We start from the raw sequence: 18,460 nt of genomic DNA, 5'->3' as shown, positions 1-18,460 counted from the left end.
TATCAGCTTAGTCTGGGGCTCTTGTCTGTTCTGTGGGTAAAAAAACGGAGCCTGGCCTTAGGCTGCTTCTGGCCTCATTGAGGAGACAGCCCTCTTTGTTCCCCAGCTACTGTGTTAAACACGTGAGACATACCCACGTAGGGTGGGGAGCAGCTTAGATGAAAAAGTGAATCAGGCGCCTATCCTGTATCGTGTTAGTTACTACAAGGAGACCAGAGACCAGGGGTCTTCTCATTACAGCCCCGGAGTTGACCAGGCATCTGGAACTCACCTTCAGTCATCAGCAAAATCCTCTTCATTCTCACCCTGGTTTCTGAATAGTCCTGTTGGTTTTTTTGCCATGCTTTAGTGGTTCTCATATCTTTTGGACACAGCACTCCATTTTTATAATGTACATTTTGAAATATCTCCTTCACTGTTCTGAACTGAAGTGCATTTGTCTACACACATAATTCCCCTCAAAGCCAATATAATGTCCTAATTGGATATAAGGGAGAAGTAAAGGAAAAATAATTTATAATAAAGCAATATGTATATTGTTATGTTTTTTTTCTTTTAAAATATATATTTCAGTATGTAAAGGCTGGGATATAATTCCACCAGAAGACATAATGGAGTGGTCTTGAACATATAATGCTTGTACCTGGGAGTGTGACAGCTACACTGTGACTCAGAAACCATGGATAGGGTGATGTGATTTTCCTAGATGATGAGCAGCTCTTCATAAGGTTCTAAACAAAACAAAGTGCAATCTTCCCTCAATTTGTATGGTTGTTGAATTACTGGAAAAGTCATTATGTATTAAAATCCATGATCTGGCTCCCATAACCTCTCTGATCTTATCTCCTATGACTCTCCCCCACTTACTCCCTCTCTTTCACCCATCCTGACCTCCTCTAGGCTACTTGAACATATTAGGCACACATCCACCTCAGGATGTTGAACTGGGTCATCCCTTGTACCTAGAATGCGCCCCCCTCCAGTATCCACAAAGCTCATGCCCTCACCTCCTTCAGGCCTCTACTCAGATGTCACTTTCTCAATAAGGCCTACACTGACCTTCATATTTAAAATTGTAGCACTCCCCTAGCACATACCCTGCTCTGTTTTTTCAATAGTGCTTCTCACCCTCTTACATAACATAATTTACATCTTTATTATGTTTGTTGTTTATTGTCTGACTCTCCCACTCAATTGTAAACTCCAGAAGGGCAGACATCGTTTGTTTGTTTTGTGTCCTGATGTATCCCTATTACCTGAAACAATCCTTGGACATAGTAGTCTCTCTCAATAAATGTTTATTAAATGAATGAATAAAGGAACAGGTTTTTCACCTATGTGATTGTCTGATGGAACATTCTAAAGTTGTATGGGATGCATTATGATTGTTAGCCGTGTGGAGCTGTCTTGTGCACTGCAGAATGCTGAGCATCCCTGGTCAGTGCCCACTGAATGTCACAAGTAATCTCCAATTATTGTAACAGTCAAAAATGCTCCCAAAACACCCCTTGCCTGTCTGTTCAATCCTTCACTGAGAACAACTACTTGAATAGAAATCTGGATTTTCCCTGAGCAATCTGCTCCCCCAGCAGCCCCCTCATACCCCTCCTGCCAGGAGATTAAGACATGAGAGTAGGTGTCCTCACTCTATATGTCCTTCCCAGACATTTTCTCTCCCTCCTCCTTAAGCATTCTTTTTTTTTTAGAATTAAAAGCTGCTTTTTTTAAAAAGAGCTTCCCTGGTGGCTCAGATGGTAAAGCATCTGCCTGCAATGCGGGAGACCCGGGTTCAATCCCTGGGTTGGGAAGATCTCCTGGAGAAGGAGATGGCAACCCATTCCAGTACTCTTGCCTGGAGAATCCCACAGACGGAGGAACCTAGTAGGCTACAGTCCATGGGGTCGCGAAGAGTCGGACACGACTGAGCGACTTCATTTCACTTCACTTTTTTAAAATAATTTCAGACTTTTTAAAAGTTATAAAAACAATACAAAGAATCCCCATATATCCTTCACTTAGATTCCCCAAATGTTAAGAAATTAAATGACCAATGGTACGATATTCTTAATGAAAATATAGAACCTATTTGAATTTCATCATTTTTTCCACTACTATAATTTTTCTACTCTAAGATCAGATTCAAGATTCCACATTGTGTTTAGCTGTCATATCGCCTTAGGCACTTTTTTTTTAGATAAGCAACAAAAATTTATTGTATAACATGGGATTATACCCAATAATATCTTGTCATAACCTATAGTGGAATATAATTTGCAAAAAAAAAATCCATAAAACAAAAACAGAAAACCTAATCCCTATGCTATACATCTGAAACTAACACAATATTGTAAATCAACTATACATTATTTTTTTTAATTTCAGTTTACAAACCTGTAGAGAAGAAAAGCCCAACATATATATTATACATTTCTATGAATATAGTTAATCCATGAGAATACATGAAAATTTTTATTATTATATTTAACAATGAGAAATTAGCATGTGTCAATGCAATTATTTCTTCAATTAAACATGTACTTATTTAGGTTATCTGTAATAATACATCACTATGTACTTTTTTTCTTTTTTAAATTATGAAAATATGATAACACATTTAGAGGAGACTTGAAAAACACAGAGCAAATTTACATATAGTTCCACTATATAGTAAGTACAATTACTTTTTTAAGTAGATAAATTAAGATTTTTAGTTGGGGTTTCAATATCAAACTCTCAAAAATTAATGGAATGAATAAACAGAAAAGTATAAGGATATAGTAGACCTGAAAAGTACTATGAACCTATTCAACATAAAGATTTATACAATTTTCACACAATAGCAGGATACAAATTCTATTCAAGTTCTCATAGACTATAAACCAGGAGACACTGGAACATATCAACCCAGGGATCGAACCTGGGTCTCCTGCATTGCAGGCAGATTCTTTACCAACTGAGTGATACTAGAACATATCCAGGGACAGAAAACAAAGTGCAAAAACTTCATGGTCTGAAAGTATTGAAATCATGCAGAATCTGTTCTCTTATCACTGTGAAATTATGTTAGAAATCAATATCAAAAGATACTCAAAAATAGCCCACATATTTTCAAGTGCAATGTGACATTTACCAAGAGACACCTTTGACTTAGCCATTGAAAGCCTCAGTAAAGTTAAAACACTGAAAAAACAGGGTGATTGCAGAGAAGAAAGCATTTAAATGAGAAATTAATATCAAAGATACTTTAAAAAAACATGTATTTGGAAATTAGATGTCTGCTTTTAAATTATGAGTGTATCTAGTAAGCCATAACAAGAAAAATTAGAAAATATAACAATAAAAATGAAAAGAGAATTTATGAGAACTTGTTGCATGCAGCTGAAGCTGCTCAATGCAGCTAAATACTATATAGAATCTTGGCTAAGGTATGAAAACAGATAATGGACACTAACATAAAATTTTGTGAAATTTGAACAAAATCTACACTTTATAATACTGTGTCATATGTTAATTTACTGGATTTTTTTTACAGCATATTATTTCTTTATATTCTCAGAATTGGATTAGAAATTTCAAGCCTCATGCAACTTTTTTTAAAAAAAATCACTAAGGTAATAAGCTTTCTAGACTTTTAGCAGTAATACTAGATGCCAGAATAAATGGAACAATATCAAAGTTTTGAGTGAATATAAATTAGAAATCTAGCATTCTATTCATACGTAGTCAAACAAGTGGAATCAAAATGTCATGATTTTTTTGGCTATGCAAAAAGTTGTAAGTTTTCTAAAATATATATATTATACATACTATATTGTATTATACATACTATATATGTATACAAAAGCTTTTTTACACTTGATAAAGACTTGAAAAAGAACAACAAAAAACGAGACTGAGAAACTGGAAAAACAAACTAAATGAAATGTAAACACTGGATATGAAATAGAAAAAGTGAAATAAGCTAGATAAAAGTAAAAGATCATAATATAGTCCAACATGTCTGCTTATTAGAAACACATCTGGAGTTAAGCTTTGGAGAAAAAAGCAAAACCTCAGCACTTGTGTTTTTCATACAATTCCAAGATAATTCTGATATGCATTTGGATTTTAAAAATTGATTGCAGGTTTTTTTTTATTAAATGGTAGTTTTATGATATAGAATTCTATCATTTTCTGTTGACCAATCATGATACAATGGTTTTGAATGAATAATAGTTACATATGATACAATGGTTTTAAATGAGTAATAGTTATATAATCACAATAGTAAAAGATGTTTATCAGTTTTCACAATCAATGAACAAAAAATAAAAGATAATTACAATTGCTAGCCGTAATGGGAACATGATTAACCTAACAATATAAAATAATCGCATACAATTTGGGGAATTAAGTAGAAGGATGTGGTAAGTGAAAGTGCATATGTGCACATGTGTTTTTATCCACCCAGCCAGCCTGTGTCTTTTGTTTGGTGCATTTATTCTGTTCTTCTTTTTTTGTTTGTTTGGTGCATTTAATCCATTTACATTTAAGGAAATTGTTGATATGTATGATCCTATTACCATTTTCATAATTGTTTTGAGTTTATTTTTTGTAGGTCTTTTCCTTCTCTTGTGTTTCCTGCCTAGAGAAGTTCCTTTAGCATGTGTTGTAAAGCTGGTTTGGTGGTGCTGGATTCTCTTAACTTTTACTTATCTGGAAAGAAAGCTAATTTCTCCATTAAATCTTAACAAGAGTCTTGCAGGTAGAGTGTTCTTGGTTGTAGTTTCTTCCCTTTTATCACTTTAAATATATCATGCCATTCCATTCTGGCTGGTAGAGTTTCTGTTGAGAAATCAGCTGATAACCTTATGGGAGTTCCCTTTTATGTTATTTATTCTTTTTCCCTTGTTGCTTTTAAAATTTTATCTTTGTCTTTGCTTTTTGTCAGTTTGATTACTATGTGTCTCAGTGTTTTCCTCCTTGGGTTTATCCTGCTTGGGACTCTGTGCTTCCTGGGCTTGGTTGACTATTTCCTTTCCCATGTTAGGGACATTTTCAGCTATTATCTCTTCAAATATTTTCCCAGATCCTTTCTTTCTTCTCCTTCTGGACCCCTATAATGAGAATGTTGGTGCATTTAATGTTGTCCTGGAGATCTCTTAGGCTGTCTTCATTTCTTTTCATTCTTTTTTCTAGATTGTGTTCTGCGGCCGTGACTTCCAGTATTTTGTCCTCCAGGTCATTTATCCATTCTTCTGCCTCAGTTATTCTGCTATTGATTCCTTCTCGTGTATTATTCATCTCTGTTTATTTGTTCTTTATTTCCTGTAGATCTTTGGTAAACATTTCTTGCATCTTTTCCATCATTATTCTGAATTCTTTTTCTGGAAGGTGCCTATCACCTATTGAGTTAGTTTTTCTGGGGTTTTATCTCATCCCTTTGACATAAATTGCTGCTTTTTCATCCTGATTAACTTTCTATGATGTGGTTGGTTTTTGTTCCAGCAGCTGTGGGATTATAGTTCTTGCTTCTTCTGTCTTCCTTCTGGTGGATAAAGCTAAGAGGCTCATATAAGCTTCCTGGTGGGAGGAACTGGCAATGGGAAAACCTGAATCTTGCTCTGGTGAGTAGGGCCATGCTCACTAAAACTTTAATCCAATTGTCTACTGATGGGTAGGGCTGCGCTTCCTCCCTGTTAGTTGTTTGGCTTGAGGTAACCCAGCCCTGGAGTCTACAGTCTCCATGGGCCTAGGCCAAGGAGCAGGACTGCTGCTGCCAGTGCCCGCATCTCTGTGATGAGCCACTGCTGACCCATGCCTCTGCAGGAGACCCTCCCACATGAGCAGGTAGGTCTGGTTCAGTTTCCTGTGGGGTCACTGCTTTTTTTCCTGTGGGTCCTGGTACACACAAGATTTTGTTTGTGCCCTCTAAGAGTGGAGTCTCTGTTTCTCCCAGTCCTGTGGAAGTCCTATAATCAAATCCTGCTGGCCTTCAAAGTCAGATTCCCTGGAGATTCCTAGTTCCTCTGCTGGCTCCCCAGGCCGGGAAGTCTGACCTGGGGCTCAAAACCTTCACAACAGTGGGAGAACATCTTTGGTATTATTTTTCTCCAGTTTGTGGGTTGCCCACTCAATAAATGTGGGCTTTGATTTTATCATGATTGCACCCCTCCTACTGTCTTGTTGCAGCTTCTCCTTTGTCTTTGGAAATGGGGTAACTTTTTTGGTGTGTTCCAGAGTCCTTCTTGGGTTTCCCTGATGGCTCAGTGGTAAAGAATCTGCCTGCAATGTAGGAGACCCAAGTTCAATCCCTGGGTCAAGAAGATCCCCTGGAGAAGTAAATGGCAACCCACTCTAGTATTTTTGCCTGGGAAATCCCATGGACAGAGGAGCCTGGCAGGCTACAGTCTATGGAGTCACAGAGAGTAGGATGTGACTTAGTGATTGACTAAACAACAACAAGCCTCCTCCTATCGATGTTTGTTCAACAACTAGTTGTGATTTTGGTGCTCTCAGGAGAAAATGAGCACACATCCTTCTACTTCACCATCTTGAATGGTACTCTCTCCTTAGACACTTTTAATCTGGTACAGTTCTTTAGTCTTTCTTGGTCTTTCATGCCTTTGATACTTTTGAGGAGTCCTAGGCAGTGATTTTATAAAATTTGGGTTTGTCTGATATTTCCTTGTGATTATAGTTAAATTACATAATTTTGGCAAGGATTACACAGAAGAGATGTGCCTTCAGTGCTTTATATCAGGAGGCACGTGATGTCAGTTTATCAATACTGTTTTTGTTCACATTGACTTTAATTGATGTCTGCAGCTTTCTCCATTGTACTCTTTTTTTCCTTTGTAATTAATGAGTAATTTATGGTGAGTTACATTAAGATTATATGAGTATCAACCACTTTGTTTTAAATCTCAGGTCATTAGACTATACCATCACCTATCTGTCTGTTATAGTCAGGTACAGACATACACACGTACCTGCCTCATGCCTCATGCCCCATTCCTAGAAAAATTTAGCTACCAGCTCACTGTCACTCTCTGTAACACTACTCCAGTCCTGCTTCTTGGTGATTTTAATATCCTCATAGATGACCATTCCAATGTTCTTGTCTTTCAGTTCTGTAGTCTGTTTTTCTATGGTATTCTTGCCTTCAGCCACACCTCAGGCATGCACCCTGATAGTCTTCCCCGTCTTATCAGCTACCTGTGACTGCATCACCTCCATAATCTGCTTCAGGCATCCTGTTCTCCAACCAGTAATTATCCCTCTAACTCACTCCTTCCAGCACCCCAATTCCAAAAGTCTTTCAATGCCACTGGGATTGAACGTTTTCACTACCCTTTCCTTTCTCCAGGTTCCCATGTCCTTCCTTTAATCAGCTTAGATTCTGTGGTCCATCAAAATAACCATTCCCTTGAATACATCCTCACTTCCCTTGCCCTCTGTCACTATAGCATACTTATCAGGCAAAACACCAGCCCTGCTTAAATCCAACTCTGCCAGCTCCACTGTACTTCCCTAGACCATTCACTGTCCTACCCTACCCTTCTAGATGACTATTTCATGCCTTCTCTCCTCAAATCTCCAACACCTCCTCTCCCATTCTAGGCTCAGGCTACCCACTTGATTGAAAATTTTAAACCATCAGAAGAAAACCTCCACAGATTCCCATTACTACAGCCAACTACCAAACAACATCTGTACTCACATACTCTGCCTTGTTTTTTGTTATTATGGAAAAATTGTCCATACTGTCATCAAAATCCTGTTCTTCCACTTTGGCACTGGATCCTATCCTCTTACCTACATGAGGATATTGCTTCAGCAATTTCTCCCTCTCTCCTGCCTCAATTTCCCCCTCTCTACAAGATTATTCCCATTAGCACACAGACAGGAGAAGACAATGGCACACCACTCCAGTACTCTTGCCTGGAAAATCCCATAGACGGAGGAGCCTGGTAGGCTGCAGTCCAAGGGGTCCCTAAGAGTCGGACACGACTGAGCGACTTCACTTTCACTTTTCACTTTCACACATTGGAGAAGGAAATGGCAACCCACTCCAGTGTTCTTGCCTGGAGAATCCCAGGGACGGGGGAGCCTGGTGGGCTGCCATCTACGGGGTCACACACAGTCGGACACGACTGAAGCGACTTAGCAGCAGCAGCAGCCACAGACATCCTGTTATTTCCATTGTTACAGCTGTTATTGTTACAGCTGCTACAACAATTGTTATTGTTTCTTTGTTACAGCTTTATTGAGATATATTTCACATACCATAAAACTCACCCTTTTAAAGGGTACAATTTGGTGGTCTTTAGTATATTCACAGCATTGTGCAGCCATCACCACAATCAATTTTACAACATTTTTATTCCCTCCAAAAAGAAGCTTCATACTCATTAGCAGTTACTCCCCACGACTCCCGCTCCCCCCCCAACCCTAGGCAGCCACTAATCTACTTTGTTTCTATTGATTTGTCTCATCTAGACATCTCATATGCCCACTCCAGTATTCTTGCCTGGAGAATCCTAGGGACAGAGGAGCCTAGTGGGGTGCTGTCTATGGGGTCGCACAGAGTCAGACATGACTGAAGCGACTTAGCAGCAGCAGCAGCAGACATCTCATATAAATGGGATCATACAGTTGGATCATATTGGCCCTTATGAGTGGCTTCTTTCACTTAGAATATGTTTTCTTTTCTCTTGGGTAGATACCTAGGAGTGGGACTGCTTGGTCATATGGCAACTCTGTGTTTAACTTTTTGAGGAACTGTCAAACTGTTCACAAAAGTGGCTGCACTAGACTTCCCTGACAGTCCAGCAGCCAAAACACAGTTATTCCACTGAAAGGGCATGAGTTCTGTCCCTGGTCAAGAAACTAAGATCCCACATGCCTTGAGGCATGGCAATAAAATAGGAAAAGGGGGAGACTGCACCATTTTACATTCAATCAGCAATGTTTAAGGGTTCCAATTTCTTCCTATCCTCACCAACACTTTTTATTTTATTGCCTGTCTTTTTTATTATAGCCATCCTAATGAGTATGAAGTGGTGTCTCATTGTGGTTTTTATTTGCATTTCCCTAATAATTAATACTGTTGAACATCTTGTGTGTTTATTGGCTATTTGTACATCGTTTTTGGAGAAATGTCTACGTAAATCATTAGCCCTTTTAAAATTAGACTATTTATCTTTTTATTGTTGGATTGTAAGAATTCTTTATATATTTTAAATATGTCTCTTGTCAGATATATGAATTGCAAATCTTTCCTCCCATTCTGTGGGCTATTTTTTCACTTTCTTGGTGGTGTCCTTTGATTCAAAAAAGCTTTTAATTTTGCTGAAGTTCAATTTATCTGTTTTTTTCTTTTCTTACTTGAGCTTTTTGTGTCATATACAAGAAATCATTCCATAAACCAAGGTCACAAAGATTTATTACTTCGTTTTCTTCTAGGAATTGCATGGTTTTAGCTCTTAAATTTAAGCCAGTGATCTATTTTGAATTAATTTTTGTGCTTGCTGTGAGGTAGGAGTCCAAATTTCATTCTTCTATTTGTGGATATCTAGTAGTCCCAGCACCTGTTGTTGAAAAGAGTATTCTTTCCCTCATTGAATTGTCTTGACGACCTTGGGAAAATTCAGTTGACCATAAATCATAAATGTAAAGGTTAATTTTTGAACTCTCAATTCTGTTCCATTGAATTACATGTTTGTCACTATGCCAGACCACACTGTTTTGATTAAATTAGCTATGTAGTCAATTTTTAAATCAGGAAATGGGAGTCTTCCAACTTTGTTCTTTTTCAAGATTGTTTTGGCTAAGTCCTTTGCATTTCCATATGAATTTTAGAATCATCTTTTCGATTCATACAGAGAATCAGCTAAAATTTTTATCAATATTGTCTTAAATCTGTATATTAATTGGGGAAGTATTGCCATTTAACAATAATAAGTCATCCAATCTATACCTTCTTTCTTGCAAAAGTGTTTTGTATTTTCAGTGTACAAGTCTTGCACTTATTTTGTTAAACTTATCCTAGATATTTTATTCTTTTTGCTACTATTATAAATGGGGTTGTTTTCTTCCTTTCACTTGATGATTGTTTAGTGCTAGTGTGTAAAACACAATTGATTTGTTTATTGATTTCTAGTTGATCACATTTCTGAACTTGTTTATTAGTTCAAATAGTTTTTTTTTTTTACTGGATTCCTTAGGAGTTTCTGTGTATAAGATCATGTCATCTACAAATAGAGGTAGTTTTACTTTTATTTTCCCATCTGGTTACCTTGTATTTATTTTTTCTTGACCAATTACCCTGGCTAGAGTTATAGTATTGACTAGAAACAACAAGAGCAGACATCCTTATCTTATTCCTGATCTTAGGGGGACAATATTGAGTCTTTCTCCAATAAGTATGTTGTTAGCAGTTGAGGAAATTCTCTTCTACTCCTAGTTCCCTGAGTGTTTTTGCCACAAATGGATGTTCAGTTCAGTTCAGTTGCTCACTTGTGTCCAACTCTTTGCGACCCCATGAACCGCAGCATGCCAGGCCTCCCTGTCCATCACCAACTCCCGGAGTTTACCCAAACCCATGTCCATCGAGTCGGTGATGCCATCCAACCATCTCATCCTCTGTTGTCCCCCTTCTCCTCCTGCTCTCAATCTTTCCCAGAATCAGGATCTTTTCAAATGAGTCAGCTCTTCGCATCAGGTGGCCAAAGTATTGCAGTTTCAGCTTTAGCATCAGTCCTTCCAATGAACACTCAGGACTGATCTCCTTTAGAATGGACTGGTTGGATCTCCTTGCAGTCCAAGGGACTCTCAAGAGTCAGCTCCAACCCCACAGTTCAAAAGCACCAATTCTTTGGCACTCAGCTTTCTTCACAGTCCAACTCTCACATCCATACATGACCACGGGAAAAACCATAGCCTTGACTAGATGGACCTTTGTTGGCAAAGTCTTTCTGCTTTTTAATATGCTATCTAGGTTGGTCATAACTTTCCTTCCAAGGAGTAAGTGTCTTTTAATTTCATGGCCGCAATCACCATCTGCAGTGATTTGGAGCCCCCCAAAATAAAGTCTCTCACTGTTTCCACTGTTTCCCCATCTGTTTTCCATGAAGTGATGGGACCGGATGCCATGATTTTTTTCAACATTCAGTTTTCTGAATGTTGAGCTTTAAGCCAACTTTTTCACTCTCCTCTTTCACTTTCATCAAGAGGCTCTTTAATTATTCTTCACTTTCTGCCATATGGGTGATGTCATCTGCATATCTGAGATTATTGATATTTCTCCCTGCAATCTTGATTCCAGCTTGTGCTTCATCCATCCCAGTGTGTCTCATGATGTACTCTGCATATAAGTTAAATTAGCAGGGTGACAATATACAGCCTTGACATACTCCTTTTTATATTTGGAACCAGTCTGTTGTTCCATGTCCAATTCTAACTGTTGCTTCCTGACCTGCATACAGGTTTCTCAAGAGGCAGGTCAGGTGGTCTGGTATTCCCATTTCTTTCAGAATTTTACACAGTTTATTGTGATCCAGACAGTCAAAGGCTTTGGCATAGTTAAAAAAGCAGCAATAGATGTTTTTCTGGAACTCTTGCTTTTTCCATGATCCATCGGATGTTGGCAATTTAATCTCTGATTCCTCTGCCTTTTCTAAAACCAGCTTGAACATCTGGAAATTTATAGTTCACGTATTGCTGAAGCCTGGCTTGGAGAATTTTGAGCGTGACTTTACTAGCGTGTGAGATGAGTGCAATTGTGTGGTAGTTTGAGCTTTCTTTGGCATTGCCTTTCTTTGGGATTGGTCTTCCCTGGTGGGTCAGCTGGTAAAGAATCCACCTGCAATGTGGGAGACCTGGGTTCGATCCCTGGGTTGGGAAGATACCCTGGAGAAGGGAAAGGCTGCCCACTCCAGTATTCTGGCCTGGAGAATGCCGTGGACTATACAATCCAAGGGGTTGCAAAGAGTTGGGCACGACTGAGCGACTTTCACTTTCACTTCTTTGGGATTGGAATGAAAACTGACCTTTTCCAGTCCTGTGGACACTGCTGAGTTTTCCAAATTTGCTGCCATATTGAGTGCAGCACTTTCACAGCATCATCTTTTAGGATTTGAAATAGCTCAACTGGAATTCCATCACCTCCACTAGCTTTGTTTGTAGTGATGCTTTCTAAGGCCCACTTGACTTCACACTCCAGGATGTCTGGCTCTAGGTGAGTGATCACACCATCGTAATTAACTAGGTCATGAAGATCTTTTTTGTACAGTTCTTCTGTGTATTTTTGCCACTTCTTCTTAATATCGTCTGCTTCTGTTAGGTCCATACCATTTCTGTCCTTTACTGAGCCCATCTTTGCATGAAATGTTCCGTTGGTATCTCTCATTTTCTTGAAGAGATCTCTAGTCTTTCCCATTCTATTGTTTTCCTCTATTTCTTTGCATTGATCGCTGAGGAAGGCTTTCTTCTCTCTCCTTGCTATTCTTTGGAACTCTGCATTCCAATGGGTATATCTTTCCTTTCTCCTTTGCTTTTCACTTCTCTTCTTTTCACAGCTATTTGTAAGGCTTCCTCAGACAGCCATTTTGCTTTTTGCATTCCTTTTTCCTGGGGATGATCTTGATCCTTGTCTCCTGTACAATGTCATGAACCTCCGTCCATAGTTCATCAGGCACTCTGTCTATCAGATCTAGTCCCTTAAGTGTATTTGTCACTTCCACTGTATAATCATAAGGGATTTGATTTAGGTCATACCTGGATGGTCTAGTGGTTTTCCCCACTTTCTTCAATTTAAGTCTGAATTTGGCAATAAGGAGTTCATGATCTGAGCCACAGTTGGCTCTCAGTCTTGTTTTTGCTGACTGTATAGACTTTCTCCATCTCTGGCTGCAAAGAATATAATCAATCTGATTTCACTGTTGACCATCTGGTGATGTCCATGTGTAGAGTCTTCTCTTGTGTTGTTGGAAGAGGGTGTTTGCTATGACCAGTGCGTTCTTTTGGCAAAACTCTATTAGCTTTTGCCCTGCTTCATTTTGTACTCCAAGGCCAAATATGCCTGTTACTCCAGGTGTTTCTTGACTTCCTACTTTTGCATTCCAGTCCCCCCCCTATAATGAAAAGGGCATCTTTTTTGGGTGTTAGTTCTAGAAGGTCTTGTAGGTCTTCATAGAACCGTTCAACTTCAGCTTCTTCAGCATTACTGGTCAGGGCGTAGATTTGGATTACCGTGATATTGAATGGTTTCCCTTGGAAATGAACAGAGATCATTCTGTAAATGATCCAAATGGATGTTGGATTTTGTCAAATGCTTTTCTGCATCTACTGAGATGTTCCTGTGGAGTTTATGTTTGTTCTACTAATATGGTACATTACATTAATTAATTTTCAGGTAGTAAACTAACTTTGCATTCCTGAAATAAATCCTAATTGGTCATGTTGTGTAACACTTTTTATATGTAACTGAACTTGGTTTACTAGTGTTTGGTTGAGGATTTTTACATCTGTATTCATAAGGGATATTGGTCTGTAATTTTCTTGTTTTTGCTTGATTTTGGTTTCAGAATACTACAGGTTGTATCAAATGAATTGGGAAGTGTTTCCTCCTGTTTTTTAGAAGAGTTTGTGAAGGATTGATACTTGCTTTGTGTATGTCTTATGTCTTTTCTGTTCCTTTGTTCTTCAATTCCTCTCTTCTTATGTATCTAGTAGATATTTTCTATTATAAATTTTTAATTTCCGTGTTAACTATTTATTTTTCAGTTAAGTTCTTAGTTGTTGCCCTGAGGATTACATCTTCAGTTCAGTTCAGTTCAGTCACTCAGTCATGTCCGACTCTTTGCAACCCCATGAATCACAGCACGCCAGGCCTCCCTGTCCATCACCAACTCCCGGAGTTCACTCAAACTCATGTCCATCGAGTCGGTGATGCTATCCAGCCATCTCATTCTCTGTCGTCCCCGTCTCCTCCCACCCCCAATCCTTCCTAGCATCAGACTCTTTTCCAGTGAGTCAGCTCGACGCATGAGGTGGTCTTAACTTGAAACAATTTACTTTGGGTTAATTCTAACTTAATTTCAATAGTATGTAAAAACTTTGCTCCAGTATACCTCTGTTTCCTCTTCCTTCCTTCATAGTATCATTATGGTACAAATTACCTCTTTATACACTATAAGCCTGCCAACACAGTTTTATTATTATTTGTCTGTGTAGTTGTCTTTGTCTTTTGTAGTTGTCTTTTAAAACAGATAGGAAAATAAAAGTGGTACAAACAAAAATACTGTCTGTCATAATAACTGTGTAGTTACCTTCAAGTTAACATTCAGTGTCCTTTCATTTCAGCTTTAAATTAGTGTTTCTTGTAGGATAAGTCTACTAGTAACAAAATCTTTCAGTTTTTGTTTAACTTTTTTTCATATTTGATGGACAGTTTAGCTAGATAAAGAATTCTCCATCTGTTTCTTTCAGCATTTTGAAGATGTCATTACACTGTCTTCTGGCCTCCATTGTTGCTATTAATCTTATTGGGGAACCCTTATATGCATTGAGTCATTTTTCTCTTGCTACATTCAAGATTCTCTTGTCTTCAACTTTCATCAGTTTCTATATGTGTCTAAGTGTGGATCTCTTCAAGTTTATTCTACTTGAGCTTCTTGAACATATAGATTGATATCTTTCAAATTTGTGATGTTTTGGCCCTTTTCTCATCCTCCTTTTCTTCCAAGACTCCCATTGTGTTTATGCTGGTACACTTGATGGTGTCCCACAGGTGTGTGAGATTCTTTCTTTTTTTCCATTCTTTTTTCTTTCTGCTTTTCAAAAATGGATAATCTTTATTTGACCTATCATTTATCCTTTCCCTCTTCTGCCAGCTCAATGTATTGTTGAGCCCCTCTAAGTGAAATTTTTACTTCAGTTACTATAGCTTTCAACTCCAGACTTTCTTTTTTCTTTAAAATTTTTTATTTATGTATTTTTTTTTTTTTGGCTGTGCTGGGTCTTCATTGCTGTGTGTGGTGTTCTCTAGCAGCAAGTGGGGGCTACTCTTTCCTTTCTCTAGTTGCAGTACACGGGCTTCTCATTGCAGTGGTTTTTCTTGTTTCAGAGCACTGGCTCTAGTGCACGGGGCTTCAGTAGTTGTGGCTCCTGGGCTCTAGAGCACAGGCTCAGCAGTTGTGGCAAATGGGCCCAGGTGTCATGTGGCATGTGGGATCTTCCCGGACCAGGGATCGAACTGTGTCTCATGAATTGGCAGGAAGATTCTTTACACTGAAGTCACCAGGAAAGCTCCTCAACTCCAGATCTTCTATTTGATTTCTTAAATGATTTCTATTTCTTTATTGATATTCCTATTTGGTGAGACATTCTTCTCACACTTTCCTTCTTTAGATATGGTTTCCTTTAGTTCTTCAAAAAGTATTTATAATAGTATATTTAAAGTCTTTGTCTATTTAGTCCCAAACATTGGACCCCTCAGGGACATGTTCTTTTGCCTGCATTTTTCCCTGTATATGTAACATACTTTACTGTTTCTTTGTATGTCTCCTAATTTCTTGTCAAAAATTGGACATTTTAGATATTTTACTCTAAAAATTGTAGAATCAAACTCTTCCACCCTCAAGGTTTATTGTTCTGGTTTGTGTGTGTGTGTATGCATGTGCGCACATGTGTTGTGTGGTTGTTGTTATTTTTCTTGTTGTCATTCATTTGGCAACTTTTCTTGACTAATTCTATGCATTGTATATTCCCTGCATTAAGTGGCCTCTGAGTTCTCTGCTAGCTTTTTAAAATTATTATTGTTTTTAGTTTTAAACCTGGACTCCTAGGGGTCACACCTGGTAAGTATAATTTGGTGGTCAGCCAGTGATTGGTCAGATTTCCTTAAATGTCTTGTCTATATGTCTTCCACCCTCTGCCAAGGAGATCTGTGTGAGAAGGCATGCCTTCAGATTTCAGCCAGATTGCAGGGTAGTCTGAGTTCTCATTTTCTGTTTACACAGAGCCTCACAGTCAGCCAGAAGTCATGACTTTGGCCCTCTCCTTTCCCGGCTCTTTCTTGTGGACAGTTCTTTAGATTCCCTGGAATATGTCAGAGCTTTTCAAAGTTCTCTATAGTTGTCTCATTCTCCACGATTTCCTTTTAAATTCCTGCCCAAGGCGTCTTATGTTTTCTGAAATTTATTCAGCTTTTGGCTATTGAACCACTTAGCTGGGGAGGGAGGGGGCATAGGAATAGTCACAAGTTAAAGTGTCACACACAAAAAAATATTACACAGAACCTGCTGTCTTGCCATGATTTAGTTGTTTCTCTTGGATCAATTATTTTCACTTCATTTATGCCCTTGTTAATTGCTAGAGTTTTGAACTGTTTGATTTAAATTGGTTTGCCCATATTTTCATTGTTTAAGAGGGATAGCTGGCTTATCAAAGTCCTCACTGCCATTCCATTGATCTCCTGTTGCTCCCATCATTAAAAATTTTAAAACTCTCTTTGTCCCACATACCCTTGTAAATATGAATTTATTTTTCTATTTCTCTAACAACAAAACTCGTCAAAAGAGGAATCATTGTTCCTACTCATTTTTTCCTACTCTTTTCCCATTCTATGTTTGTTCTTATAAAATATCTTAGACATATAATAAAAGAATATATATATTATATACATGAATTATAAAGATAACAACAATAATGAAAGCCCAGGAACTCCAACCCCACCCAGGAGCAACATTAATGATAGCATTTATCCCTGTGTCATTTTCTGTCCCATTTCCCACCCCCTGCCAGAAATTACCATCCTCCTAAGTCCTGTATTTAACATTCCCTTGCTCTTTATTTTTTTTAATTTATTTTTTTATTGAAGGATAATTGTTTTACAGAATTTTGTTTTCTGTCAAACCTCAACATGAATCAGCCATAGGTATACATATATCCCCTTCCTTTTGAACCTCCCTCCCATCTCCCTCTTTTTTATTTTTTATTCATATTTTTGGAGATGTGTAACCAATATGTTGTTTATTTGGCTTGGTTGTGAGATCCATTAAAAACTAGTATCATACTATATGTGGTCTTCTGTGACTTACTTTTTTCACTCACTATTGTGATTCCAAGATTTACCTGTTTTGCATTTATCTGTAACTTGTTCATTCTCAATGCTGTATTTCATTGACCCCAAAACAAGCTATTCATCCATTTACATATTGAGGGACATTTGGATCATTTCTAGCTTTTGCTCTTATAGAAAGTGCTAGTATGAACATTCTTGTACATGTCTCCTGGTACACTTACACACTCACTTTTTCAAGTTATATACCTATGTATGGAATTTCTGGTTAATAAGACATATAAACATTCATCTTGACAAGATTATGCCAAAATGTATTTTAAACTGTTATTACCAATTTACACACCTTGTCAGCAATTTATAAGAGGTCCCATTCATTCACACACACCCTATCAATACTTGATATTGTCCCACTTTTAAATTTTTGTCTTTATAGTGAGTCTTTGTGGACATAATTAGCATTTTTCAAATTACTAATGTGGTAGAGCACCTTTTCATGTTTTTTGGTCATGCATGTTTCTTCTTCTGTGCAACAACTGTTCATATCTTTTGCCCATTTTAAAAATTGATATTTTTATATTTTTTATTGAATTACAGAAAAATTTTAGTTATTTGGCTTCCCTCATAGCTCAGCTGGTAAAGAATCTGCCTGCAATGCAGGACATCCCGGTTCATTTCGTGGGTTGGGAAGATCCTCTGGAGAAGGGATAGGCAACCCACTCCAGTGTTCTTGGGCTTCCCTTGTGGCTCAGCTGGTAAAGAATCTGCCTGCAATGTAGGAGACCTGGGTTCAATCCCTGGGTTGGGAAGATCCCCTGGAGAAGGGAAAGGCTACCCACTCCAGTATTCTGGCCTGGAGAATTCCATGGATACTACTCATCATTTGTCAGTTACATGTTTTGAATATCTTCTCTCAGTTTGTGGTCTTTTTTTTTCTTTATGGTGTCTCTGCATGAGCAGAAATTCCTAATTTTAAGTGAGTTAAACAGTTCATTTTTTTCTTTGTAGCCAGTTCTTTTTGTGTGTTGTCTTCCCTAACCTGTGGTCATATTCTTTATTTTCTTTTAATAAAAAATTAAAGGTTTACCTTTCACTTTTAAGTCCTCAATCTAACTGGAATCGATTTTTGTGTGGTACGAGTCATAGGGCAGAAAGCCAGTTGTGTTATTGTCCCCATGGATAGCGTTATGATCTGAAGTGCCACTTCTGTCATGCATCAAAATTTCACATTTGTGTAGGTCTGTTTCTGGGATCTCTGATATTGGCCGACTTTTTGCCCCTGAATCAGTACTACACTACCTTTAATTATTTAGCTTCATAAAGAGTCTTGGTATTTAATGGAGCAAAATTTTCCCATCCTGTTTTTCTTTAGTAGTATTATATATTCTTGGCCCT

General features: G+C 38.0%; 1 protein-coding gene across 2 annotated transcripts in view; it reads left to right on the top strand.

Annotated features, from left to right (window-relative positions):
- Positions 1–18,460, top strand: part of KANTR (KANTR integral membrane protein) — a 68,896-nt gene that overhangs the window by 1,126 nt on the left and 49,310 nt on the right. The window lies entirely within an intron of this gene.

This window comes from Moschus berezovskii, chromosome X (genome assembly GCF_049115385.1).
Source record: "Moschus berezovskii isolate FMDL1 chromosome X, NW_MosBer_1.0, whole genome shotgun sequence".
Taxonomy (NCBI): domain Eukaryota; kingdom Metazoa; phylum Chordata; class Mammalia; order Artiodactyla; family Moschidae; genus Moschus; species Moschus berezovskii.
The sequence above is the reverse complement of the archived record's forward strand: the minus strand, read 5'-3'. Positions and strand labels throughout refer to the sequence as shown.